The 25919-nt window shown below is 48.4% G+C and overlaps 1 pseudogene; it reads right to left on the bottom strand.

The window, feature by feature from the left end:
- Positions 1-2320: 2320 nt before the first annotated feature.
- On the bottom strand, positions 2321-25205 carry LOC140690064 (mitoregulin-like; annotated as a pseudogene).
- Positions 25206-25919: the final 714 nt, after the last annotated feature.

Here is a 25919-nt window from a genome sequence, read left to right as displayed (position 1 = left end):
ATAAATCTGTATGACAATGACTATCATTAACTACCCTCATTTTACAGATGATGAAACGAAGGGACCGAGAAAAGAAATCGCCTTCTCAGGGTCGTAGAGCTAAGTGTTAGAACTGGGATTTGAACCCATCTGATGGCAGCTCCTGTGCTCAACGCCTTCACAAGGCTGGAAGGCATGGCTTGCTACTGGTCCCGTGTCTACCTGGCTTCAATGTCTGTCCGTTTTCTGTAGGGATCCAAGTCAGTAAATGGAAACTCTTTCCTACACCCTTTCAAGGATTTTGCGGCAGCATAGAATATTCCCCCTCTGAATTTTTTCTCTTGAAGGTTAAAAATTTCCATCCTCTCAAGTGTTCTGGAAGATGAGCCATTTGTAGCCCCCTCACCATCTTGGTCACCCTGCTGAATAAACCTGGGTGTGTGATAATTCTCATAGGAGGTGATACCTAGAAGTAACCACAATACCGCAGGTTTGGTTCCACCAGCACAGAGTAAAACGAGATGATGACTTCCTGTTTGGCGTGGAGCAGACGGCAGGTACCTAGGCCTAGGGAAAAGCCACTTAGAGGGGACAAGGGTGATGCTGAGTCAAAAAAGGAGACAGGAAACAGTGAGGTGGTAACGAGCTGGGACAGCGGCAGGAAGGGCACGTTCTAGTAAAAGTTTAAAGTGCTGTGAAAACTAAGAGAAGAGGGAGTTTAAAGAAGCAGGAGGGGAGCTTGCGATGTGAGATTTTGCAGAGGGGTCAAGAGGGATAAGAACTGAAAAGATGGACAAATCCTCAGGCTTGGGGAGAGCAGCTGGGGAGAAATGCAGGAGTTATGGAAAGAGCAGGCAACAGGACTTCACGCAACAAAAGGAAGAGGAGGAGACCAGTGGCTGGTGGGAGGAGGGGCAGGCAGCAGGGTCCGGGAAAGCATTGTTTGTAAGCTATGGAGGTGGGAATGGGGTGTTTTTCAGTCGAGAGGAGAGAGTGAATGAAGAGGGAAAGGTTGAAGTTGCTGGAACCAGAGTAAGATGGAGGAAGCAGGCCAGATGGGAGGTAAAAGAGCGCTTTGCTGGTAGAGATGGAAATATCTGAAGGTCTGAAGGTTCAGAGAAGGGGCGCTGGGAGTAACCCTCACTTAGTGCTTTCGGAGTGCGAAACCTTTTCATACTCGTCATCTCACTGGATTGCACACCAACCCTAAGAGGGAGGCATCACTATTTCTAGTTTGCCTGTGAAACAATGGAGACTCATAAAGGGTAAGCGACTTTCCCAAGGTCCAGGATTTTCTTAATCCTAATCCCTTTTTTGGACCTTATTACTGCATCCCATTGCTCTGTGTACCAGAGAGTTCCGGAAGGTGTGAATCAGTACCGTGCCCTGAAAGGGAAGCAAGTGAAGGGTTAGAGGTTAAGGAGAGCAGAGAAGGTTGACTACACAATCGTAGAAAGGGGGTCATGAGAAATGGATACAAAGTTTGGAAGCACCAAGAGCATCGAGGGAGACAGCCTAAGTTTGCACCAGTCTAGAGGAACCCAGCTCCACTCTTCTGTGTCCTGAGAAACGAGAATCCATCCATTGATTCCTCTAAGCTTAGTGAGTGCCACTGGGTCAAAGAACCAGTAGGTGACTCAGGGCAGGAGTCTTATGTGGCCAGAGACAGGGTGGCAGCACAGGACGGACATGAAGCAGGACAGTGGCCATGCCTAGCATGATGTGAGCCAAGAGTGAAGGGTCTGCTCAGAGACCGTAGGAAATGGAGGGGACTCCACGGAAGTGGGTAGCCTGGGAAGGTCCCTGCAGAGCGTTAAGCCAGAATTCTTCATGTGTCCAAGCATGGCGGACAGAAACAGAGAAACCTTGGCACTAGTGAAGGTATTTGGGTAAAGTCAAGTCTTGTTACTAGAAGGGCTGGAAAACCCTCTCAGAAGAGCTGGAAGAGAACTCGGATTTATTTCCATGGGGAACACTTTTCTGTAAGAAGAATTACAAAGCCTCAGAAATTACTTTAAGCTGATATCAAAGATTCACTCACAGCTGCTAAGGAGAGCCTAAGAAACTTGGAATTCTTTAAGGCATCTGCTAAACTCTCTTTCCTCCCAGAAAGCTAGTCTCAAGGTGTTGCCTAGGTAGTACCCAAGTCCCTGGAGACCCAGGCCACGTCCTTTTTCTTTTTCCTGACCAGTTCTCTATATCCATCTTCAACAAGCAGTTCTGCGTAGAGCCCGGCACTGTGGGCAGAGAGGATGACGTGAGCCTGGCTTCGACAGAAGCCTCACACAGGCAAAGCAAGGTGGCCTCTCTGGGGCCATTGGGGGCTGACGGCACAGGAATTTCAGGCCAGGTCCAGCTTCTTCTGTGTCACTGCTAGGTTGTCCTGCAGCCTCTGCTTCCTCCAGTCCAGGTAGCATCACTGCGGCCGGCTCACCTGCCAGCCCATGTGCATTCTGGAGGGAAGGCCACCCGCACGGGCAGCTGTAGCATCCTCTCAGACACATCCGCCACCAGCTGCCAGGCATGCAGCACCCAGGCCACACCTTGTGGTTACTAAAACCTGGCCTGGATCTCCTGGTGCTGCCTTGTCATGTGAACAGGTATCTAACCAGTCTCATCATTGTCCCCAAATCAATAGACCCCTGGAGGACCCTGGTCCTAGCTAGAACTTTATAGCAAATACATGAGGGGGAGCCCATTAGAAAATATTTCTATCTGTATACAAATGATACTTTGAAAGCTACTTTCATTTTTCAGAGTTGGGAGAGTTTGGCAGTTACTGCTAGAAATCTGAGCTCAGTTCGTGATGAAATTTTCGGAACCTCAAATTGAACTGTGTGATCTGACCTACAGGTGTGCCTCACAGGTGTGAGAACGATGGAACAACATATTTGAAACCTGCCCAGGACATACAGGGAAAGCCACCATGGTGTAGTAATAAGAGAGTTCAAGCTGGCCAACTTGAGTCTGAGTTCCTGCAACCTCACTTGCTCTGTGAACCTGAGCGAGTCTCAGACTCCCAGAGCCAACTTTCAGTCCCAGACCAGCCCATATGCATGCTTCTCATGCATGAAGTCCTGGGTTCAATCCCCAGTACCTCTACTAAATAAAGAAAAATAAACCTAATTACCTCCCACCCACACACACACAAAATTCAAAAAATTTTTAATGCAAAATTAAATCTAATCCTCAAGGAAGCCACTTAATATATGAGGAGACTGGGGCTCAGGAAAAAAAAATTAAGAATGTGCCCAAAGTCATACAAATAAGTGTCAGAGCTGGGGATGTGGCTCTTTTCTTCAAGTCCCATGTTCTTTTCACTCTACCACCCCTGTAAAGAAACGTCTTAGTGAACCAGATGAATTATTTGGGGTTCCTTGTCATAGTATGTTGACTCGAAAGCTTCACTGAACCTTCTAGACCATCAGCAGGGCTGAAATAGACAAAATATCCAGTGACATGGACTACAGAACCAGAGCAGCTCTGCGTGTAGACGGACACCACTTAAAATGGAACACAAGTGGTTGCAGATCAACACAGAAGTAATAGACTCTTCAACAAATCTTGCTGGGACAACTGGTTAACCACAAAGAAAAACTAAATTGGAATTCTACTTCACAGCGTATACACAATCAATTTAAGACAGCTTAATAACTTAAATGTGAGAAGTAAAATTTAAAACTTAAGAAGAAACTGTGGGGGGATATTTTTATGACCTCAGGATAGGAAATACTTTTATTTGAAAACAATATGATAAAAAAGCTCATAAAGAAAAGATGGTTAGCTTTGACTATTTTGAAATTAAGAACGTGGGTTCATCAAAACACACTATAAAGAAAATGAAAAGACAAGTCACGAACTGGGAGAAAATATTTGCAACACATAATCAACAACAGATTTTTTCAGAGCATAATTTTTTTGCAAATCAGTGAGACAAAGACTAACAATTTGACAAAAATAGTCAAGAGAAATCACGAATAGTCATTTTACAGAAGAGGAAACACAAGTTGCCTATAAACACAAATATTCACTCAACCTCACTGGTAATCGAGAAAACTGAAATTAAAACAACAATGAGAAACAATTTTGCACCTCAAAATTTAGAAGTCTGATAATACCAAGTGTTGGTTAGAAAAAAAAAGGGGAACCAAGCAAACTCTCGCTGCTGGTAGGAATGTGAATTGACACAGCCACATTGCGAATAAATTTAGCATCATCCATGACAGTTGAAGATACGCATTCCCTGTGACCCTGAAGTCATACTCCTAGGTACAGTCCGACAAAAAACACTTGGCCCACGCAGCGAGAGAGAAATCGAAAAGAATGTCTGCAGCAGCATTACTGAAATAGAAAAATAGACTGGAAACAAGTCAGCAGAGCAAATGTACATCAATAGGGAAATTGATGAGTAACCTGCGACATCGTCCTACACAGGAATAGAATACAGCCATGAAAAACAAATGCAGGTGCAAACATCAACACACGTGCGCCTCCCAACATTGACTGAGCAAAATGAGAAAAAAAAAAACTCAGCTGCCCAGGAATATACACATGGCATGACACTGCTTGTATACAGTTCAAAAATAGGAAATAGTGAACAATCTACTGTTTGGAATGCATAGATTTGAAGCCAACTTACAAAGAAAAGTAGAAGGAATGATGAACCCGGAATTCAGGAATGTGGTCCCCCCCACTGGAAGAAAGGGGTGCTGAGGTCTCCGACGGTTCCACTGGTGACCTTCTGTCTCTCACGTTGTGTGGTGTTTACGCTGGTGTCCGTTTTGCCCGTCTTTCCACCTTTTGTATGCTTTATGGGCTGTGTTGTGAGCATGAGTTTGGTAGAAGACCCAGACAAGGAAAATTCATGTTTGTAATTCAGAGTGAACGGCCATCCACTGCCCTGGGCGCAGCTCAGCTCAGTACTAACACTAAGCTCTTCGTGTGGAAGGAAGTCCATATGGCCAGTGTGTAGATCAATACAGATGCAAAATGTGACTTGATACGGGGATGAATGGTGGAGAATTGAGCGGACGGATGGGTGTGTGGATGGATGGATGCCTAAATGAGGCGGCCAGCTCAGAGCCTAAATAACATGAAGGTATTTAATAGAAGTTCTGGCACAAATGGGAAAAGGAGGCAGGAATCTAGACTTGAGATTTACAACCAGAACTTCCTTTCTCCTGTCTCCTGAATGTACTCAATCAAATACAATGAGAATCATCTAATTTAACATCAGCCTAGTGGTATCTCTTTATTAAATGGAGAGAAGGCTAAGTGTTAATTCTGCACAACCCTCCCACTACCACCACACCCTCACCAGTTGGCTTAGAGAATCTCCTGATCTTTCTCAGTCCTCCCCACACCATGCGTTGCCCTGACCCCTGCTCCCCTGTCGGTCCTGATTCCATCTTGAATGCGGACACTGTTTACTGATTTGCAAGCGTGATGCTTTTCTGGCCCCTTCTAGGCTGTAAGCTTGATGAAGGGAAATGCGTCTTATTCATCTGTTAATCCTGCATTTCTTACAGCCCTTGACAGATCACATGTACTGGACACACACTTCTTTTGAAATGAATAGGCACTGAGATGCAGTCTATGAAAAGCAGTGAGTCTAAGTCACTGACTCCAAAACTCAAATATTACTGGATTAGATTACTCAAAACCAGAAGGAAGGGCAAAAACACGAAGTAGACTCTAGGCTGATGATGGCTAAGACGTAAAAAGGCAATTTAAACCAAGCCCTGAAGTCTTGCTGAGTCCCCAACTAAGCCAAGCAAATCTGATGCACATAATACACCTGGCAGGCCACACACAGCCCAGGGGACAAAGTGGTTCCATAAAGTTTGGGCTGACATAGCTTTAGAAGGTTGAATAAAAGTCAGCTTTGTTAAAAAAAAAAAAGGGCATTGGAGATGAAAAAATTTTTTTGGTATTTAGCCCTGAAAAACACTCACATCAGGGCAGCCTGGAAAGGCCAGGCAGGTGACAAGATCAGGAAGAGGTACAGAAACACAGAGAGATGAGTGAGCAGGGTGGAAAGTCATGCACAGAGCAGTGAGAACCCTGGAAGGAATTAATCACACCTCTAGTCGCTCAGGTCACTGTCTGCACTGACCCCATGCTAATTCCGCTGCAGCTGCCAAAACTCAGTTGAAATTCTTCTAGCAAATACTGCTGGAAACTCTTCTAAAAACCTATCCAAGTGGCTCTATTTTGTTTATACCCTAAATGTTTCTTTTGCATCCAAATGTCAAAGCAGAAGTCGAGGAAGAGACCAGGTTGGAACTCATAATTGGATCTGATGAGTTCTTTCCTTCTTCCTTCCTCAAATCTTAGTAGTTTAACCTGATTGGTGAAAGCTATTACTGCTCAGCTACGGGAAAGATACATCTTGCAATGCTAACAGCAACGGGGCAGTTACACCCTGTTGACCACTCCCTACGTGCTGACACTGTCTTAACCCATGAGCCTGTGTTATCCTTACAACAGCCACATTGTGTTATCAGGTCAGCATTATTAGCCCATTTTCTCTAGGAGAAAACTGAGTCTTGAGACATGAAGTAGACAGTGCAAAATGAGCACGGTTAGTCTTCAGGGCCGTCTGATCTAACTTCCTTCTAGCTCATATTCATAAAAAGACATCTCTAAGGAACATTGGGTTCTCTGCAAGTATTGTCAGGTACTTCTACCCACTTTGAGGGCAAAGAACAACAGCCATTAAACCACAGGAAACGTGAGGGCAGGAATCAGCACGGAGCTGGGCATCATGAAACGCACTACGTCCACTGATTGAATTTTGTTTGAGGACCACTTGGCGCATCAGAGCTCTGAGAATGGCAGCCAGTGAGAACTTCCCACTGCCGCTGGTCCTTCTCTGCTTTTCCTCTTCTTTCCTTTCTTCTCCATTTCCTTCCTTTCCCTCCTGCCTGCCTGCCTTCCATTAAATGAGCATTTGCAAGCACCTACTATGTGCAAGCTTCGTGCTAGGAGCACGGAAATAAAGTAGACATGGACCCACACTAGGTACCTTGACAAGTAGATATGAGAAGACACCACAGAGAGGCTCTCAAACTCCAGCGAAGTGTGGGCCGGCAGGGTCAAATTCATCTCCTTCTCTTTGTGTCCAACCAGTAGACTACAGGGCCATGGTTCCAAATGGGAGAGGACACCCAGGCACGTCTGCCTGGCCTGGGAAGGCAGCCCTGAAAATGAACTAAACCACACGTTATGTACAGGAAGTTCAGTGCAGTCACATGAAGGAAGACCCATCAGCCAGGGATGGAGAGAAAGAGGGGTCAGAAGAGAGGCAGACAGAATCCCCAAGCCCCAGAAAGAGGGGAAATCAGAAAAATCCCTGATCATTTGCGCCCCCAGCCCCCTCTCAACCCCTCCATCTCCCAACGAGGTCATTGACTTCTCCCCATCCTTAATCTTGTAAATAAAAATGGGAAATGAACATCTCATCAGCATTGGAAAGCAGAACAGGGCTGGAGACCGCCCATCGAGGCGAGGGGGAAGACCCATTCCAATATTTATTTATTATTATTATTTCGAGAAGAGGGGGAAAAAAAGCCAGAAGTATTTCCAAAATGGCAACACTATTAAGGAAATCTGAACACCTTAATCCATTTAAATGTCAGCTAGAACCAGGCCGGGGTTTTCAGGAGGGGAGAATGAAGGAAGTAAGGAGGGGCAGAGGGAATTAATGCCAGATTCCACATAATCTATCAAAGTTTCTTTCTTTTCTTAATATATTAAATATTAAATGCTTCTTTGCATCTGAGTGAGAGAGGAGAGAGAAAGGGAGCAGGGTGGAACTCATAAATGCCTAGATAATTGGTTTTGAGCTTTTTTTTTTTTCTTCTTTCTTTCTTTCTTCTTGGCGGATTCTCAATTTCCCTATAAAAGAGAAAATTCATTTCCAGCCGCTAATGTAATGTCAGCGTGCTGTTTACTAAGCATGGATGATGTATAGGGGGACACTACTTTCAGAGGACTACTTAATGATGCATAGAATTAAATCCTGAGCTCCTCAGCTGAGCCTCCTCCCTCCCTCCTGGTTCCCAGGCCCCCAGTGCATCCTGGGAGAAGCAGGGTTGGCATAACCTGTCTGCTGGTTGCTAGAATTCTGGGGTCTTTGCTGAGGAAGCTTGGAAATAGCCCCTGAGCCTCAACAGACAAGTCTGCCCCTGGCATTAGCTGGGATGACCTCCTGGGCAGGAAGAAGCTGGACAAGGGGAGGGATGGATGCTCAATGCTGGCAGGGCAGGAGTCGGGCGTTAATGTGAGGCACCCAGTGTGTGTGTGTGGGGGGCGGGCAGGGGGGAAGAGGGCAGGGTGAAGTAGGAGAGCCTTGGTAGGGGAAGGGCTGACCAGGAAGAGCTGGAGGTGGAGCATCTCTGAGCTCACCCTCGGCCTTCTGGAAACCACAGCATTCAGATGCCAAGGAAAATAGATGCGGGCCGTTGGGCTGCATCCCGGGGGCTCTGCGAGGCTGTCATGGCCAGCGCAGCACCTCAGTCCTCCTCCTGCACCAGCCAGGCGTTTGTCTCAGCTCGTGCTGCTCTCACAAGGCGGGGCAGCACCCTGCGGCGGGACCACCCGGCTTCCTGCCCTGGGGAAGTGACCCAGCCATGCCACCTAAGAGACCGCGAACTGGTGGGCTGGAAACTGGGAGAAAAGGTGGAAAGGGAGACGAGGGTGGGGTGCTGAGAGGAGTGGAGAAATGCGGATCTCTCAGCGTGGTGATACAGGGAGGCGTGACCAGGCAGTCCCTTCTGTATCTCCTCCAGGGTTGCTCTGGCCCCACCATCCTACTCAGGCTGGTCTCCCTTCTCCCCCTGGGTGAGTCAGGTGGCCTCATTTTCTCTGTCCTGAGCACTTGCTGTCACTGATCACTCCCTCTTTCTGGAAGCTCCCTACCCCTCTGGCATCCACGACGCTGCTCTGCTGCTGACAGCTCGCTGCCCGTATCCCTCGTGGGCGTCTTTCGTTCCTCCAGTCTGCACACTGTAGGCTTTCTACAGCATCTTTCTTGACAGCTTGCTCCTTCTCCGTGTGTTTTCATTCCCTATATAGGTTTCTGTCTTTCATGACTCCAAGCCCGTATCTCTAGTCCCACCACACTCCTGGGCTCCCACAGCACATTGGCCACCGCTTCCAGGCACCTCACTGTAGGTGTCCCGCCCTACAGGGCACATTCAGTATCCTCTGTACCATCAGCTGCCCTCCCCCCACCCTACTTCTGGCCATGCAACTGCCATTTTTCCAGGCTCTCAGATCAGAAAGCTTAGAGTCTTTGCTGCCTCTTCTCTCATTTATCAGTTTTGAAGCATCCCTGGCTTCGCTCTTTCCCACTCACCCTCTGACCCAGCATCACCCTGGTCCAGCCCTTGTGCCTGGATTCCTGCCAGGTTCCCCCAGGTTTCACCTGCCTCCAGTCTAACCAACCCTGAACTCTGGTGCCCGACTCATCTTCCCAAAACCTCATTTACACTAAGTCATTTGACAGAGGCTGGCCACCACCTACTCAACTGAGTCCAAACTGCACAGCACTGGGCAGACCCCACTTCCAGGGAGAATCAGGCCCGGGAGGGAGAGGCACCATCACGCACCAGCCAAAACTGGGAGGAGACCCCAGCTTCCTCGTGGAAGAACCATTGAAGAAATAAGAGTTTCTAGATTGGAAGAAGGGAGGCTAAAAATTGGAATTTAATTTGAAAATCTAAAGAGCTGTCCTGCAGCCAATGAGGATCAGGAGCTGAGTGACACAGAGGGATACATCTGGAACACAAGCGGACACAAGACGTCATGAGCTAGATTTTAGCAGAACTTTCCAAGAGTTAGAGACAGCTAAAGCTGAAACTGTCTGCTCCTGTCTCTATATATGTTCCAGCAAAGCCTGACAATCACAGGTCGGGAGATTATAGAAGAGACTCACCTGTGGGATGGTGAGCAGGAAGTTTTTCTAGATGGGCTTTTTTTAAAGCATAGTCAGTTTACAATGTGTCTATTTCTGGTGTGCAACATAATGTTTCAGTCATACATATACATACGTTCCTTTTTCATACTCTTTTTCTTTCTAGGATATTGAATATAGTTCCCTGTGCTGTGCAGTAGAAACTTGTTTATCTGTTTTATACGTAATCGTTCATATCTAGAGCGGCTTTAAAAGATTCCTCCCCACACAGAGGTTCTATGCTGTTCTACGTGACTTCAAGGCCCTCCTCCCCCGATCTCACATCCGTAGCCCTCTTCTCTCCCAGCATCTCCCGCGTATATGCAGACAGGCCAGACTCTTCACTGCCCACACGTGCTCAAGGCAAATCTTTGCCCATGTGGCTTCCAGAATGGATGGCCCTTTGCTGAGACTTCAGACCTGCTCTGTCTCCTCTGCGCTCTCCCACCTTTGACTCACAGCCACTCAACCACATCTTCTCGTTCAGTACCTCCCTCTCCTCACCCTCCCATCTTCCTGCCTGTGAATCCCTCATGACCTCATGATCTGATCATGCTGCTGCTTTTGCAGTTGCACAGCATCTAACACAGACCCCAGTGTGCACTGGCCCTTAAGAAATATTTGATCAGTTGATTGATTAAACATTAACACATGCACGTTTTCACTGCCCACCTTGAGTCTTGCTCCGTTAGACTCTCCAGCCAAAACACTGTCATCAAAAGAAGGATCCTGCGTTTGGCTTCCCATCACATATTGAATAAAATGCCAGCTCCCAAGCATGGTACTCAGATCCCATTACACCCTGATCATAAACCACCTTTTCAGAATGTTTCTTAAGTCCTTGCAACCAATCCACACTCTTTGCTCTGGCCGCAACAGACTCCCACTGTCCCCCCTGCCTGGAATACACCCTCCCCATCTTTGTTCATCTGGAAAATTCCTACTCACTCATCCAAAGGCACCTCAGAGATCACCTTCTCGGTGGAGCTTTTGCTGACGACCTCTAAGGCGGCCGCTTCACCCTCTCTGTGCTCCCATGACACTTTGGGCAGATCTCCATTATATCACTCACCATATTTTATTATAGTTAATTGTGTACACATCTGCCTTCCCCGCTTGTCCTTCAAGGGCAAGGACAATGTCTTCCCCATCTCTCATCCCTCTAGGCCCAGCAGAGTGTGAGGTGTATAGTATCTAACTAATGGGAAAGAGGAGAGGGGAGGGAGGGACGGAGAAAAGGGTAGAGGGAAGAAAGGAATAGAGAGGAAAACTCATGGGCAGTGAAGATGCTATGACAGGGATCTGAGGAAGGACATATGCCTGGCCTGCATGTCATAAGTGACCAGGAAGAAGGCACTTCGTGAGAATTTAAGAGTCTAAAAAACCCACAAATCTTTGTCTTCTCTTAGGAACATCCGCTCTGATACATGATTACCGCCTCTTTGCGTTATAATCCATGGTAATTAACGCAAACATCTCTCTCTCTTCTGAGACCCTGAAGTCTCCCTCTGTATAAGACAGAAGAGAGTATTTCCACGAAGGCTGGGGATCTTGAGTGGTGGGGTAACTTTGTGCAGGGACTTGGGAGCGTGAGGCACTGTGCTTTATTAAGCCATGGAGAGGGAAGGCAGTCCTGAGAATACACTTTTCAGTTGTTGTTGTCGTTGCTTTTTCTTTCTTTCTTTCTTTTTTTTTTTGGTATTTAAATACAGAGTGTGATCGTGCAGGCCGAGAGAGGAGAAAATAAAATACCGAGGGCAGATTCAAGTCATGACACCTTCAGCCGTGTTGTTCAGGCTCTGCGTGCGGGGGGGGGGGGCATCCACCCCCTGAAGACGAGGGTTCCACCCAGGAGCCTTGGCTGCAGCCCTAAGAGTCAGGTTCACTGAGGATGCGGTGCTGAGAGGCAGAGGCAGAGCTCAAAGTCCGCCTCAAGGGCGTCAGAGCAGTTCTTCCTTCCTTAGAGGCCCGGCAGCATCAACAGAAAAACCTGTCAAAGCATCTCTAAGAAGGCAGATACCTTGGTTGCTCCAGCCAAGAGCTCTGGTTAGTACCAGTTTTGTAGGACTGAGTGTTCCTGTGGCTTAGACACGGCCAGTATTCTGCTATTTCTGGAACCCTTGATTTTTCACCATCAAATAGGAATTCCTTCAGATTCAGTCTTCTCAATTTTGCCCTTTAACGTATTGATCTTTCTAGAATATCCTGATTTCTATCCCTTCTCATCTCCTCCACAATCCAACCCACCTCCTCTTCCAGGCCCTTTGTCTTGAAAATAAATGGATTGGCCCAAGGAGGTCGTGAAGACCGTACAAACCTGCCCATCCAATTGTTCAGCATCCCTTCTCCCAAGTCACCAGTGCCTTCAAAGCTGGCCCTGGACTCCGATCTGTCTCTTTCCCCAGCCCCATGGCTCCCTGCTCATCTCAGAATCCAATGTCCTGGGTCCCCTAATCTCTTCTGGGTTGAAATGTCAATGGTAAGTGTGAGTCAGTGGGTTACATTTTCTGGGGACTTCTGAAGTCACCAAACCAGGAGATTTCCTCTCAGATCCTTCATACGAGGAGGTACTTGAGACTCACATGTTTCAGTTCTGTGGGAAGCACCATGGCCAAGCCCCTCAGAGACCCACGCCCCCTGCGAGACATGTCCCACCTACTCCGTGCCTCTCTGTCCTGGTCATCTCAGGTTTGGGTCAGTGTCTCAGTCTCACTGCTCCTGGGGGTCTCCACACGGGGGCCAGTCACCAGCCCCATTTAGGACTTTGTCTCCACATATTGTCTGATAGTTTCAGTCACATCAGCCAGGGAAGAAACTTCCTGACTTGCCCATCTCTTTCTCTCTCTCTGTCTCCTAGTCACTCATCCATGCTTACCTGCCTCTAAAATAGTTCCATGGATTTTTTTTCAAAGTTAAGGAAAGAAAGACTTTAAAACATCCTGTCTTGGGGCTGTGATGAAATGAGGGAAATTCCATGCCTCTGGCTGACTTCTGAGACAGTTATAAATGACTAAAACTAGAAATTTGGGATGGAAAGAGTTTCCCAGCTGTTACTTCACAGCCAAGAGTGGAAACAGACTCTTCACAAAGGGAGACGGCAGGGGGGATGGCAGGGGGCGTGGGGGGAGGCACTGACAACAGTGAGGAGTTGAATAAACGTTGCCGGACTGGGAAATGAGACCTGGGGAAGGGAAACACTACGCCAGGCCCTCCTCAGGCCATAAAGACTCGCTCACACGCCCTCCCACGACAGCATTTCCCACACAACGTGTGTAAACAACAGAGGGGGCTCCGGGGAGCTGGGAGATGAGCAGGGGAGGAAGGGGGCGGATCAGTCTAAACTCCAAGGATCTCAGCCCAAAGTCGACTGGGGCCTCCAGGTGGGGATTTGGGGAAAGTGTGCCTCAGTTTCCTCTTTTGTAAATGATAATAAGCAAAGCTAACAGCCACTGCGCCTCCTCTGCATGACACTGCAAATTTCTTTATATGCATTCGCTGACTCCTCACAACAACCCCACAAGGCACGTTCTATTAGAGGTCCCAAAAGACAGACGGAAAAAAAACCCCAAATATTTGGAGAGATTAAGTAACTAGCCAGGGCTTATACTGTGCAGCCGGGATTCAAACCTGAGTCTTCCTGTCTTTCTACACTGCTTTTCTGAAGGCTCGTAGAGCAGCCCTTGCTTCTTGTTATTCTCTGGGACTTCAGACAGCAAGAACCCTGGGCCTTCTCCCCTGCAAGGTTCATTCGCCTAGTCTTCAGACGAGGGGTGCAAAGAGGGTGTGTGAGTTTCCTTCTCTGGGTCAACTAGAAAGTTAGCCAGGGCCAACAACCCCCGCACGTGGACAGCATCTCCAGTTTGTGAAGTTTTCTTCAATGCATTCTCTTTTGGCTGTCGCAGTAGACTAAATATACGAGCAGAGGCAGGCTTCCTCATCTATAAAGTGAGCATAAAATCACCTGCCTTGCAGGACTGGTCCAAAGATAAGACGATTATGGGAAAGCCCCTTGGGACAACATCAGGCACAGAATTTACTCTGTCAACGAATGCGAGGTCCCTTCCAGCTCTCTCCAAAGTGGTGGCATGAATAAGCAGTAAAGACTGAGCTCTTACAACTGCAGTTCCACCCCGCCAGACTTCCTCTCTGGAAGCAAGACATGCTTGGCACCGTGTGCCTCTTTTCTGAACTTTCTCCCTTCCCTTTTCTCCTCCTCCTCAAATGCCCCAGAACTACAAGTCATAGATAGATTTACAGGGTGGAACTGTGTTTTAGGGCAAGAATCTAAAAGAAGACCCAAGTTTGGAATGGGTAAGGGATGTTTTGGGGTGACAGCATGCAAAGGTCTTTAGGGAGAGAAGGACTCAGGTCACTGAAGGGAGAAAAGGCACTTGGCACTGAGAGATGGGCAGGTGAGTGCACACAAGCCAGTAGGGCACGAATAGCACGCATGCGTGCGCGCACACACACACCAGCCAGGAACTGGCAGTAGTGATCTCAGCAAACGAGCCCCTGATCACTCTAGAAAAGAGCTGTTCAGGCAACCTGCTCTCCAGGAAACACTTATCCTTCATCAGGGTGAATGTCAAATATGTATAATCATCTACCATTGTTTATGTGGCCAAGTGTGTCTGAGGACCAGCCCTCTTGGCCTGCCCTCGAGGTCCCTCCACAATTCCTTAGGGATCCATGGAATAGACTTTGAAAAACACAGCCTTAAACCAGACAAGGAAGAAATGCAGAATTTCAAGGTTAGGAGACAGAGGGACCATGGTTCACCTACAGATCACACGATGCAAACAGTTGCCAAAGTGGCTTTCGGGGGTGGGTTGCCTTGGTCTTTAGTGACTTGGTGGAGTCCCTGCACCCATGCTTGGCTGTCACAGCCTCATTCCTTGCTTTGGGAGAGACTGATAAACCCCTGCTTTGTTTAGGCCGCTTCATTTGGATTTCCTGTTACATGTAGTTCAACTCGAGTCCTAACTGATCCATCATGCCCTCCATTCCTCTGCTGGCCTCCTGCATCCCAGGCTGACCTCCCCATCTCATGCTCACTCTTTCCCCCAGACTTGACATCTCATATTCTCATCCTCCCCACAAATCATTCAGGATGCCTTCTGGCCAGATTCATTGCATTATCCCCTCCCATGTCTCAGATCCATGCTTGGCACACAGTAGGCACCAATGAATATTTCTTAAGCAGATAAATGAATTATCTAAGCAGCCCTGCTCTGTTCCCATTATCCTGCCGATGCTCAACCATCATTTCAAACCCTGACCCCTTGGCCCTCTCCTACCTCATCTTTCTTATTGTCTATGGAAGACCTCTATAGGGTTGACCTTCCAACCCCTGCAACAAAACTTGTCTGAAACAGAGCTTGTTATCTTTCCTTCCAAACCAGAGCCCCTTTCCACTTTCCCTATTATTGCTAGCAGCTCAATTAGCCTTAGGACCGCACAGTCATCGCTCTTCATTTTTCTCTCTTCTTGGCATCCACTCCCTCTTTGGATCCCGCCTGTTCTTTCTCAGCAAGGTCTCCCAGACTCCGAGTTCCCCGTTCTCAACAGCCAACTGCTGATCCAGACGTGCACTCTGTGCTGGGAGCCCCGGGAGATTTCCTTCACAACACCAGTCAGTCACCGCTATTGTCAGTTCCCTTGATGCGCTCAAAAGTGAGTGCTGGGTGCAGGCACAGCCACAGAAAGCTCTAGCGAGCATGTGACGAAGGGATAAGGGAACGGATGGATAATCCCCACACTGGCTTCTCCTTGGGGAGAGGGGTCATCTGTGTCTTAACTTCCCAAGTTGAACGCAGTAATTTCAAGGACTGAGTGGAGGCTCTTCTTAATTCTTCAAGTTTCTTTCATCCTCAAAACCAAGCTGAAAACTTATCATCTCTCCCCTACCTTCACACCATCCCCTCTCTGTCACTTTCTCCTGATTCTGGACCTCCGCTTTTCACTGAGTAGCATCCACACGACAGCTGGAGAAGGGGCCGTGTTGGGGAGTCACTGGTGATCTTAACAGACCGCTTGTGGGAACAAAGTCCCGTCCACCTTCTTCTGCAACAGTCCTCCTCAGCCTTTTTCTTCAGCTCTGTCTACAAAACACTTCAGAGTTTCTGTTCTCTTTGATATTTACCCTATCCATCTATGCTACCTTCCAAATAAATTGAAAAAAGAGAGGAAAGAAAAAATTTCTTCCCATAAGCAAGGACAGCTCATTTTCATCAACATTTACCCCCAAACTCCAACCCTAAACCTATCGAAAAGTGCTCTTTGAGTGAAGAATGGGGGAGAGGATTTTTGTCCACCTTAGTATGCTTTCTGGGTATAACAGCACCACTCACCCCCACTTAGAGTCTATCTGTGTTGTCTAATGTATGCAGGGCTAAGACACTTCCTGAGAACACAGTTTGGGATTTGAACATACACAGGTGACACTGATGGGGTCTTCATGGAAGCCAGACTCTGGCGAGGAACTCCAGTCACCATTCTGAATCCATCTGGACATGGGACGTGAGCAGCAGATGGAAAGGGTTCTGCTAGGGCCTGGATGCTTTTCCGCAGAGGAAAGTCTGGGTGTATGCACATTAAATGAGCTGCAGATTCTTAGGGTTCAAGCAGATCTGCTCCAGCACCCTGTAAGGAGACACAGAGGAAGATAGGAGCCTTTGCCTCTCCCATTTTGCAGAGCAAGTGGTGGTTGTCACCTTCAACAGGCCACTTGAGCCGAGTGATGTTGGGAGCACAGCCAAGAAACCAGCAGCATCAGCACATGAGGGGAGCAACGAGATTCATGAGAGCATTGTGACACCCCTGCACCACCTGCAATGGATGGGAGGAGCCGTGGGCGGCTGAGGGTGTGGGGAAGGGGGATGATGGCCTCAAGTCGCCAGAAGTGACTCCCAGTACCAGGAAACAGGCACACAGATCACTGCAACCTCACTGTACCCACAGGAGCATTCAGATTACATAAGGAATCCTCCAGGCCAAGGTACATCAACCAAGTCCAAAAAATGAAATAGGGAGAAAAGTAAAACAAGACGACAGGCTTCCAAAGCATTGAGTGCGTTGGAGATGGCTGAGCGCAGACAGTGCTGGGTCAGAGGCTGGTTTTGTTTGGGGTTGAATGGGAGAGGAAGGATGCAACAGGAAGCCAGCCCACCCTAAGCCATCACTGCTCTCAGAATGGTGGGGCATTCACGGCGGTCCCCAAACAGTGGAAGACTTGAGAACTGGCAACTCCAATTCCTTCTTTCCATGAATGAGCACATGTGCTTTCACAAAAGAAAATAATTGAAAGTAGCATTTGGATGGCATGTCAAACAAGGCCTCCATTAGCCCAAAGAATTCTCAAAATATCTTCCTGAGATATGGCTGTCCTCACTTTAAAGCTAAGAAATACAGGATCAGCAGCCTTAAATAAAACCCAAGATGCCCTGACTTCCCTGGACCATTTACTCTTATCAAAGGGGGCCTTGGGGTGGGGGTTGGGGAGGGGGCGGGTTATAAGAGATGATGAAATTCTGAGCCAGCTCTTTTATCAGTCCATATGGTGCATATGAAAACATGTTTGGTATTTTTTTTAAGTCATCAAATACAAGTTGGGCAGAATTTTAAGAACTGAGAAGCCCCATAAAATACTGAGAAAATGTGATTCAGAAAAAATATGGTCCAGTGTTTGCTGTGCATTAGAACTCATTCAAAAAAAAAAAAAAAGTGTGCAGACTCTGCCCATAAACTACTGAATCCGAATATGGTGAGGGAAGATGCTCCCTATATCCAGCAAGCTGCCCAAGTGATTGTGCTGCATGGGAAAGTTTGAGAACTAATGATCTAGGTTCTGGTTTATCTTAATTTATAGTTATCAAGACAAATAATTAACTAGTTTTGAAAACGCACGTTTATTGATTGCTGCCATTTTTCTAATAACAGTGAATCTTCATGAGGACTTATATGTCTCTGTGTATTCTGTATATTCTGACTTAATTTTCATAAAGAACTCTCCGGGGTTAGTATTGTTCTCCTCGCTTTATAAAAGTGGGACCTAAAATTCGGAGAGTTGGAGTAATTTGGCTGGCATCAAGCATCCTGTTACTATGGGGCGAAGCTGGGCCCTGCCTCTGAGCCCGTGTTGGGCCCACTGGCCCCACGACATCCCTCCTCTTCTGCACGCGGCTGGGCTGGGAGGAGCGGAGGCCTGTCGCGTGACTCCCACACCAGCCCCTGCGAGCCTGATGCTCTGCACAGGCGCGGGCACTTCTTGCAGCCTTTTGAGAAGAAGCAGCTGAGGAAAGACGGGGAGCCTGTGTGGCCTGGATCAGTGCTCGGGGAAACAAGGAGCTCGTCTGTGAAAGAACTGAGAGACGTCAGAGAGGGCGTCTGAGGTGAAGATGAGAGCGGATGGAGAAAGGGGGGCGGGCTTGTGGAATGTCAGCCCTTTGGGGCTGGAATCCGGGGCAAGTGAAGAGTGAGGTGATGCGGCTGTGGTTGGGAGGGCTGTGAAAGGGAAAGTGGGTAGAAGGGAGAGGAAGGAAACTTCCAGACGGAGGGCGGGGTTCAAGGTTAGGGCTGCTCCGAGTGAAGGGCGGGAGCGTGAGAGTGAGAGCGAGGCAGAGGTGAGGGGGCGCGGAAGGAGGAGGCAGGGAGCAGACGCAATATTTTTAAGCCGACCTTGATTAAACGTATAACTAATAAACTTTTAGAGACACACTCTGGTCCCGCTGTCTCAAAAGTTGATCTCAGGATCTCTAAAAAATTATCGAGCAGCCCAAGAGCACACTGGCACATTTAAAAAATATGTATTTATGAAAACGAATATATGTATGTATATGCATGACTGGGACACTGTGCTGTACACCAGAGACTGACACATTGTAATTGATTGTACTTCAATTAAAAGATGTATTTATTAATTCATTTATAAGTACGAATAAACTCATTCATGTTAATATAGATAATGTGTTTTTATGGGAAATAACTACATTTTCAAAACCGCATGAGCCGAGAGTCATGATTATACACGTTTGCACATCTTTAACGTCTGGCGCGATAGAAGCCGCTGGCTTCGCACACCCGCTTTTACATTCAGTGTGACCATATGTTGTTTTGGCTGAGGTATACTGAACAAACTCTGGCCTCACACAGATAAGGAGCTGGAAAAAAGGAGGACTATATTCATCTCTTTTTCAGATAATTGTGGGCATTCTTCTTTCACACGACCTCAAAATTTGACAAATGGTAGATTCTTAGAGGTTATTTGTGACACGGAATCTCAAACCGTTCTCAGTGAAGTTCTGGTACCCTCTGACTTGCAAATGTGTTGATCTGTTTCGCACCTTGGATGCCTCACCCATGCATGATTTGTAACGTCGTGCACTGGTCCTCGAAAATGTTGGCTCACTGAGCTCTGAGGAGCTTCCAGACACACAACAGAGAATCCACAGTACACTCGTGAGCCGGTGAGCAAGGCCAAAGCAAGTGATTTAAAAGAGCGTTGACCTCACAGGCCCCCTAAGAGGGTCTCGGGGAGTCCAGGGGTCCCAGACCACACTTGGAGCATCACAGCTGTTGTATATTGAAAAGTGTCTTGAACCGGGTATCAGACAACCCAGGTCCTGGATCAGACCGTACTTCTCATTAGCTTGGGCATATTCCTGAACTCCTCTGAGCCTCTTCAGCCAAAAGGAATGATCACTCTTTCTTAAAAGTTCCCCCATGGATGGGGAGGGTACAGCTCAGTGACAGAGTGCATGCTTAGCATGCATGATGTCATGAGTTTGATCCCCAGTACTGCCATTAAATTAAAAAAAATTAATAAATAAATCTGATTAACTGACCCCCCCCCAAAAAAATTCCCCCATAAGCCCCTCCCACCAAGCCTTTCTTTGCTGTCTCTGAAATATACTCTTCTCTGCTCAGTTCCCCAGTTGCCAGCTGTCAACCTCATCCCTTCTGGAGGCCCAGCGGCTTAGCCACGCCTTCCATGACATACTTCTGACTTTTCCTCCTTGGACCCTCTGCTGCCTTTGTTTGGCCCTTTCTTGGGGATCTTCTCTCACTCTGCTCGGAGTGAACATGACCAGAGCGCTTGTCTTGCTCCTCCACCTCCTCCACCCCCACCGCCCTCTCCCACCCACGCTGGGAGTCCCCGGAGAGCGGAGACCACCGGGCCTTATCCATGTTTGTGTCTCCTGCAGCTACGAGCCCCCTGTCTGATGTGGAGTAGGCGCCCTGCGGAAGTGAAATTAATTGGTTAGCATGTTTCAGAAAGATCTATCTGTAAGGCTGAATGGATATTTATGGGAGAAGAGGCAGGGAAGAGGTGACTGGGAGGTGAAGGAAGAGGAATGACAGTAAATGGAAATAATGGGAAGACAGATAGAAGGAGACAGAGAGGAGAGGTCAAAGTCTGTGCCCAGAGGTCACAGAGCGGGAGAAAGAGATGGGACGGGATCTGGGCATGGTGAGAAGAAAAGAAGGGCATTTTAGGATGGATTTCGCCAATTAAGGGGGTGGGATGCTTGAGAAATGGCATTCCACTGGATGAAGAAAACTAAACCATACTTGGATGACAATCCTGAGAGGCTGGTGGGCAGACAGGGCTGAGTCCCGGGCAGCCCTAAGGTGGTTGCTTGTGTGAATGAGGGGCGTGAACAGCAATGACAGAAGCTGGTCCATGTAGCCATGTTTCCACTCCTCTCTCCTAACATCTTCAAGGATGCTGCTGGCTGCCTGGCACCCAGAAACCCCTGCCAGCGCCCACACATCTGGTGAGGAATGAGCCCGCAGGAGGCAGAGTGGAAAAGAGCGAGACACTCAAATCCTCTAATTTTTTTCTCTTTAAATATTTGCAGAGAGGGAGTGTGGAATCGGCACGGGCGACGCGGTGCTTACTGCTCACACTACATTAAAATTCAGATTGGCTTGTGCAATATTCCGGGCATAACCACCCTGTGCTGATATTTTTATAACTCTTAATATCAAACAAATTGCCTCTTCACTGAGACAGTTTAATGTGACGAGGGCTGTGCCCGCCAGCTTCCTCGCACCGGCCCCATAAAGATCACCGTTCTGTTACTGGGGACAGAGGAGCCATGAATTTCATATCAAAAATATGGCTGGATTATGCAGAGTAAATCTTGGACCGTATTATAGGGATCACGGTGTTTTAATTTCTCTTCTCTCCCCACCCCCACGCCCCCCACCGCATCTTTTCTTACTAATAAAATGCAGTGAGGGGCCTCCAGACTGATTCAGCTATGAATCCTCTTTTTTGGCTGACGTCCCTGTTTTTGTCATCTTCATGCCTCTTCCCGAGTCATCAATGGATGCCTTCCGCCCCACCCACCCTCAATAAATGTCACCTCTCTCTTCTTCATGATCTGAGGGAGAAAGAGACTTGGACGGATTTTCCTAGGAAATCCCCACCCACCATTCTGTCCACTTCAGGGTCAAGAGGTTCCTCTTGTTTGAGCAGGTTTTGCCTCAGCACAGCAGAGAGAGAACCTCAGATGACACTGTGCTCCGCCTCCCAAGCTCTGTCCGGCAGAGACACCCCCCATTACTACCCGTCATGAACTCCTATACGGTTAGAAAAAACACACTGACTTTATTAAACAATTGGTTCTCCCTTTCATGTATTCTTCAAAGGCCTAGAAAAATGTCAGTCAGAAACAATCCATTTGAGATAATAAGTATTCCCAAACCAAGGTGGTAAAAATCAACCCAGAGCAAAGACATTGACATTTTATTAGCCCAAGATGCTCTATGGTAGGTAATCCGCCTATTTTTCAAATATTGAAAATAGTTCATGGGCTCCTCCTTCTCCACATTACTGCCTCAGAGAGACACTCAGGACGCTGAAGTTTACAACAAGTGATGTAGCGTGTCCTCAAAGTCCCCAGGAAATAGGTTAATTGGAAAGGTCATGTCCGGAGAGATCTCAGCATGCAAATTTCATTTGTTTCAATAAAATGCTGACGACAGCACAAACCCAAAAAGCAAATGATCAGATTGTTTTGTGTCATCTTCCAGCCTTCCTGAGACCCACACGCTCCAGGCTGACAGACAGACATAAATATATGGACAGTGTTTTTTCCAAGGAACATAGATGAACCTTGACTTCAAAAGTGCCCGGTTGACACAACATTGTAAATGGACTATATTTCAGCTTTTAGAAAATCATGTTATCATCACAGAAAAAAGAATGTTTTAAAAAAGTGCCTGGTCACTTGGGTCACCTATGTACTGTCACTGAATCACAGATTTTTCTCCAACGTGTCTACATTTCACACTCCTTTCTTCTTCTCCACTCACAGGCTTATAATTTTCATATTAGACTCAGAATGATTCTCCCATTTTCAAGTTTTACATTTTAAGACTCTTTGAAATAGTGTATTTCAAAACTATACAATTATTATAATTTGATTCGCATTTTATTTGCAAATGTCTTACAAAGATTCAAGCTAAATAATCATTTTCTTTAAATACTGTATCTTTGTTGGTTCTTATAACAGCTGGAGACTTACTTAGCTTTCTTGCTTGTGGGACAGTCTCAGATGGCCCTGGTTTGTAGATTCAGGTGGATTTTTGAAACCCTCTAAAGTTCTGGAAGGGCCAGTCTAGAGGGGGCTCTCAGACCAGATCCACTGCAGTTGTCAGCTTTTAAAATATGTCCCATCTTATGAAGCCAGGAAGGAGTGGAGATCAATGCTTTTATCACTGACAATGATAAAAATAGGACAATTTGGATCACACTAAGGCTGGCACATCATAATAGCAAAAGTTTAGAAATAATCACAATGATAAAAAATGTGTGCCTTGTAAAAGGACCATCATACACAGAACGTACCGACATACAATAAATAAACTGCGACCATGTAGAATTACATCTCAGAAAAAGATTTAATATCATAAAAAGGTACGCACAATATAATATTCAGTGGATAAAGCAGATCCAAAAAATCTGTACGGTCACCCTTTTTCTTTCCAAACTGGGATAAATACCAAACTGTAGAATTAAGCAGTGATTTGTATTTTCTTGTTTGTGCTTATCTCTATTGTCTTAATTTTGACAGGAAAATAAGTGTATTGTTTTTAAAATAAGGAAAAACTGGCTCCAGTGCACAACCCATTGGAGGTGAAAAGGGAGCCCTGAGTTTGCAAGACATCCTAGTGTTCATGCAATCACCCCCTCACAGACAGCACTTGGGGCCTGTAGGGAGCCAGCCCTGAGGCAGTGCGGGAGAACCCCAGACCTACCACCTGCCCTCAGACAGCTTGCAGTCTGCTACCCAGAAAATTAGAGAAGTTATACCCTTGCCTTAGAGGTGAGAAGGGCTTCCACTGCCTTCTGTCCCATCCTGAGTGGTGCCTGTGACCAGCATGTGAAACTGGTTGAGCTCCCATGCGATCTGGTAAGGTGGAAGCAGCCTGGGCCTCACAGGAGGCCCGGGGCAGGCCCTGAACATGCACCCCCCCACACCCTCGGCACCTGTGCCACCGCCCTGGGACACCCACCAACCCGCCCCCGCTCTTCCGTCCCCTCCCCATCCCTTCCCCCTCTGTCTGCCTTCTCCCCGGGCACCCGCAGAGACCTGCTCCACCCCCAATCTGTTGCGTGTGCCCAGCTAGCGAGGTTCCTGCCCTTTTCAGCGCCGCGTCCCGGGGAAGAAAGAAGCGCGCCCCAGGGCTGGAAGTTCTCCTGGGGGCGGGCGTCCCCCCGGAGTCTGCGGCAGATGGGGGAGGCCCCAGTGGGGCGCACGTGGATGAATTTCTGGGAGGAAACCATGTACCATCCGCTCTCGCTCGCTGCCATCCAGTGTTTTCTTCCCCCAGTGAGTCTCTTAATTTTGCTCATTTATCTTAAAGAGCTCCGTGAGCGCCGTGGGCTCTGGTGGGGGGGCCCGCACGGGGGCTCCGACACCCGACCCCCACGCCTGCCTCCCAGAGGAGCCATCCAGCGCGGACCAAATCTCATTTTCCTACAAATAGTTTGTCAGAAGCAGCAGGGCAAGCAATAAATCACCGAGCGCGAGCGCGGGGAGGGAGGGGGCGGGGCGGGGAGGGCGGGGCCGGGGCGGGGGGAGGGCCGCGGGCGCAGACGCGGGGCGGGGGGTGCGGAGAGCGGCGCCCGGCAAGGAAAACAGGCGCAAGCGGAGGGAAGGGGACGGAGAGACAAAGAGTGGAAAACGAGGGAGGATGAGAGACGGAGGAGGGGCGAGGAAGTGTCGAGAAAGCAGGGGAGAGGGGGAAGGGGAGGAAAGGAGAGATGGAGTGAGGCGAGGAAGGGAAAAGCGCTGAAAGAGACTGAAAGAGACGGCAGGGATGACTCAGGAGGAGGGAGAGAGGAGAGGAGACGGGAATCCAAACGGGGAGTGAGATGTCTGGTCAAGAGGCAGGCTGGACGCAGGATGGCGAGCAGAGACGCCCCATGCCCTCCTCCGCCTTCTGTGTCCTGAGCTGTTGGGGAACCTGCGGTCTGCCTCCTTGTCCTTCTCCCCGCCTCTGTCCCTGCTGCCTTCTCCAGCTGGATGGATGCAGGATGGAGGTCAAGTGGGGTCATCCTGGTCCATTATGTGAGCCAGCCTGGAGAGACAGTCCCCCATCACTGCATTTAGTGTGTGTATGCGTGTGTGTGGGTGTGTTCTACAGACAGAGAGGGGAACCTGCATCTCAACTTTTATGAAGCTGTGTGGCCTTAAACCAGACAATTGACTACTATGTGCCTCAGTTTCCTAATCTAGAAAATGGGAACGATCATCCCTGTTTCAGGCTTGGGAGCACTGGAAGAGGTAACCCATACGGACAAACGTCTAGCACACAGTGCAGGCTGCTGATTAGAGAAAGGAGCCTCCCTCGAGTGTCCGTGGTCAGTGAACTTGGCCTGGCGGCCCAGGGCAGGGCCTTCAGAACCTGCACTGCCTCGCCACCCCCGCAGCTTGTGATCCCCAGCCAGGCACTCTGAGCCTTCAGCTGTCAACGCAAGCACACTCCAGTGCTTTCTGCTTTGCCTTCAGTCTCCCCTGGGCAACTTTGAACACTAGTGAGATCATGGTTGTCAAGCTCTCTGGGCTGCTGGTGCGAGGGCAGCTAGATAAGGAGGGCCGTGAGGCTGCCCGCCCCCACTCCATCCCCAGCCCCAGCTTCTGCTTCTCCTCCCACTCACCTTCTCCTCCTCCCGGGCTGCTGGGATGGAGCCCTCTGGGGAGAAGCCAATACCTTTACAGGTGGGAGGAGGGAAGAGGTGCCTGGCAGGGCCCATGCTGTGAAGGCTGGGCCCTCATCTGTGTGGGTCACAGAACTACCCCTAGCCCCTAGCACAGCAGTGGCACTAGTGGGTTCATAAAATGAATGACATTCGTTTAATATGATGAAGATGTATTCACACTCATTGATGCTTTATGGCAGGAAAGAAGCTGTTGTTATTACATGTTATGAAAAGGGCAACTGAGACACAAAATCAGCGGCCCAGGAAGGGGCAAGGCTGAGGTCTGCAATCTGTCTCCAAAGCACGCATTCCTTCCACTGCAGCCCAGGGCTGGGCACCCTGCCCATCAGTGTTACTCTCCAAACAGCCTGTGTTGGCCTCGTACCTCCTGCTGCCCAAGGTTAGGGCTGTCAGAGAGCCTGAAACCTGCGGGGCCTTCCCTGCCTTCTTCTTACCCTCTGGATTCTGGAGAAGGGACCCTACAGGAGACTGCACTTGGGGTGAATTCTTCCCTTCCGGACCCTGTGCCCTTGGCATTGTCCGCTAGCCGTGGGCATCGGGCTGTGCCGCTCTCAGACAGATCCTCAGCCCCTGGGCCTCTGCCCAGCCTGGGGCTTTGAGGGTGAGGTCACACATCCCAGAACCTCTCTCACCTCCACTCTTAGGACCTGGGCCACGCCCACTCTGCTGCTGTGCCCTCCAACCCTCCAGCAAAGGGAGGGTCCTCTGGGGACCCCGCGTCCAGCCCTGACAAAGAATAGAGTCTAG

The sequence above is a fragment of the Vicugna pacos genome, chromosome 28 (assembly GCF_048564905.1).
Source record: "Vicugna pacos chromosome 28, VicPac4, whole genome shotgun sequence".
NCBI lineage: Eukaryota > Metazoa > Chordata > Mammalia > Artiodactyla > Camelidae > Vicugna > Vicugna pacos.
The sequence above is the reverse complement of the archived record's forward strand: the minus strand, read 5'-3'. Positions and strand labels throughout refer to the sequence as shown.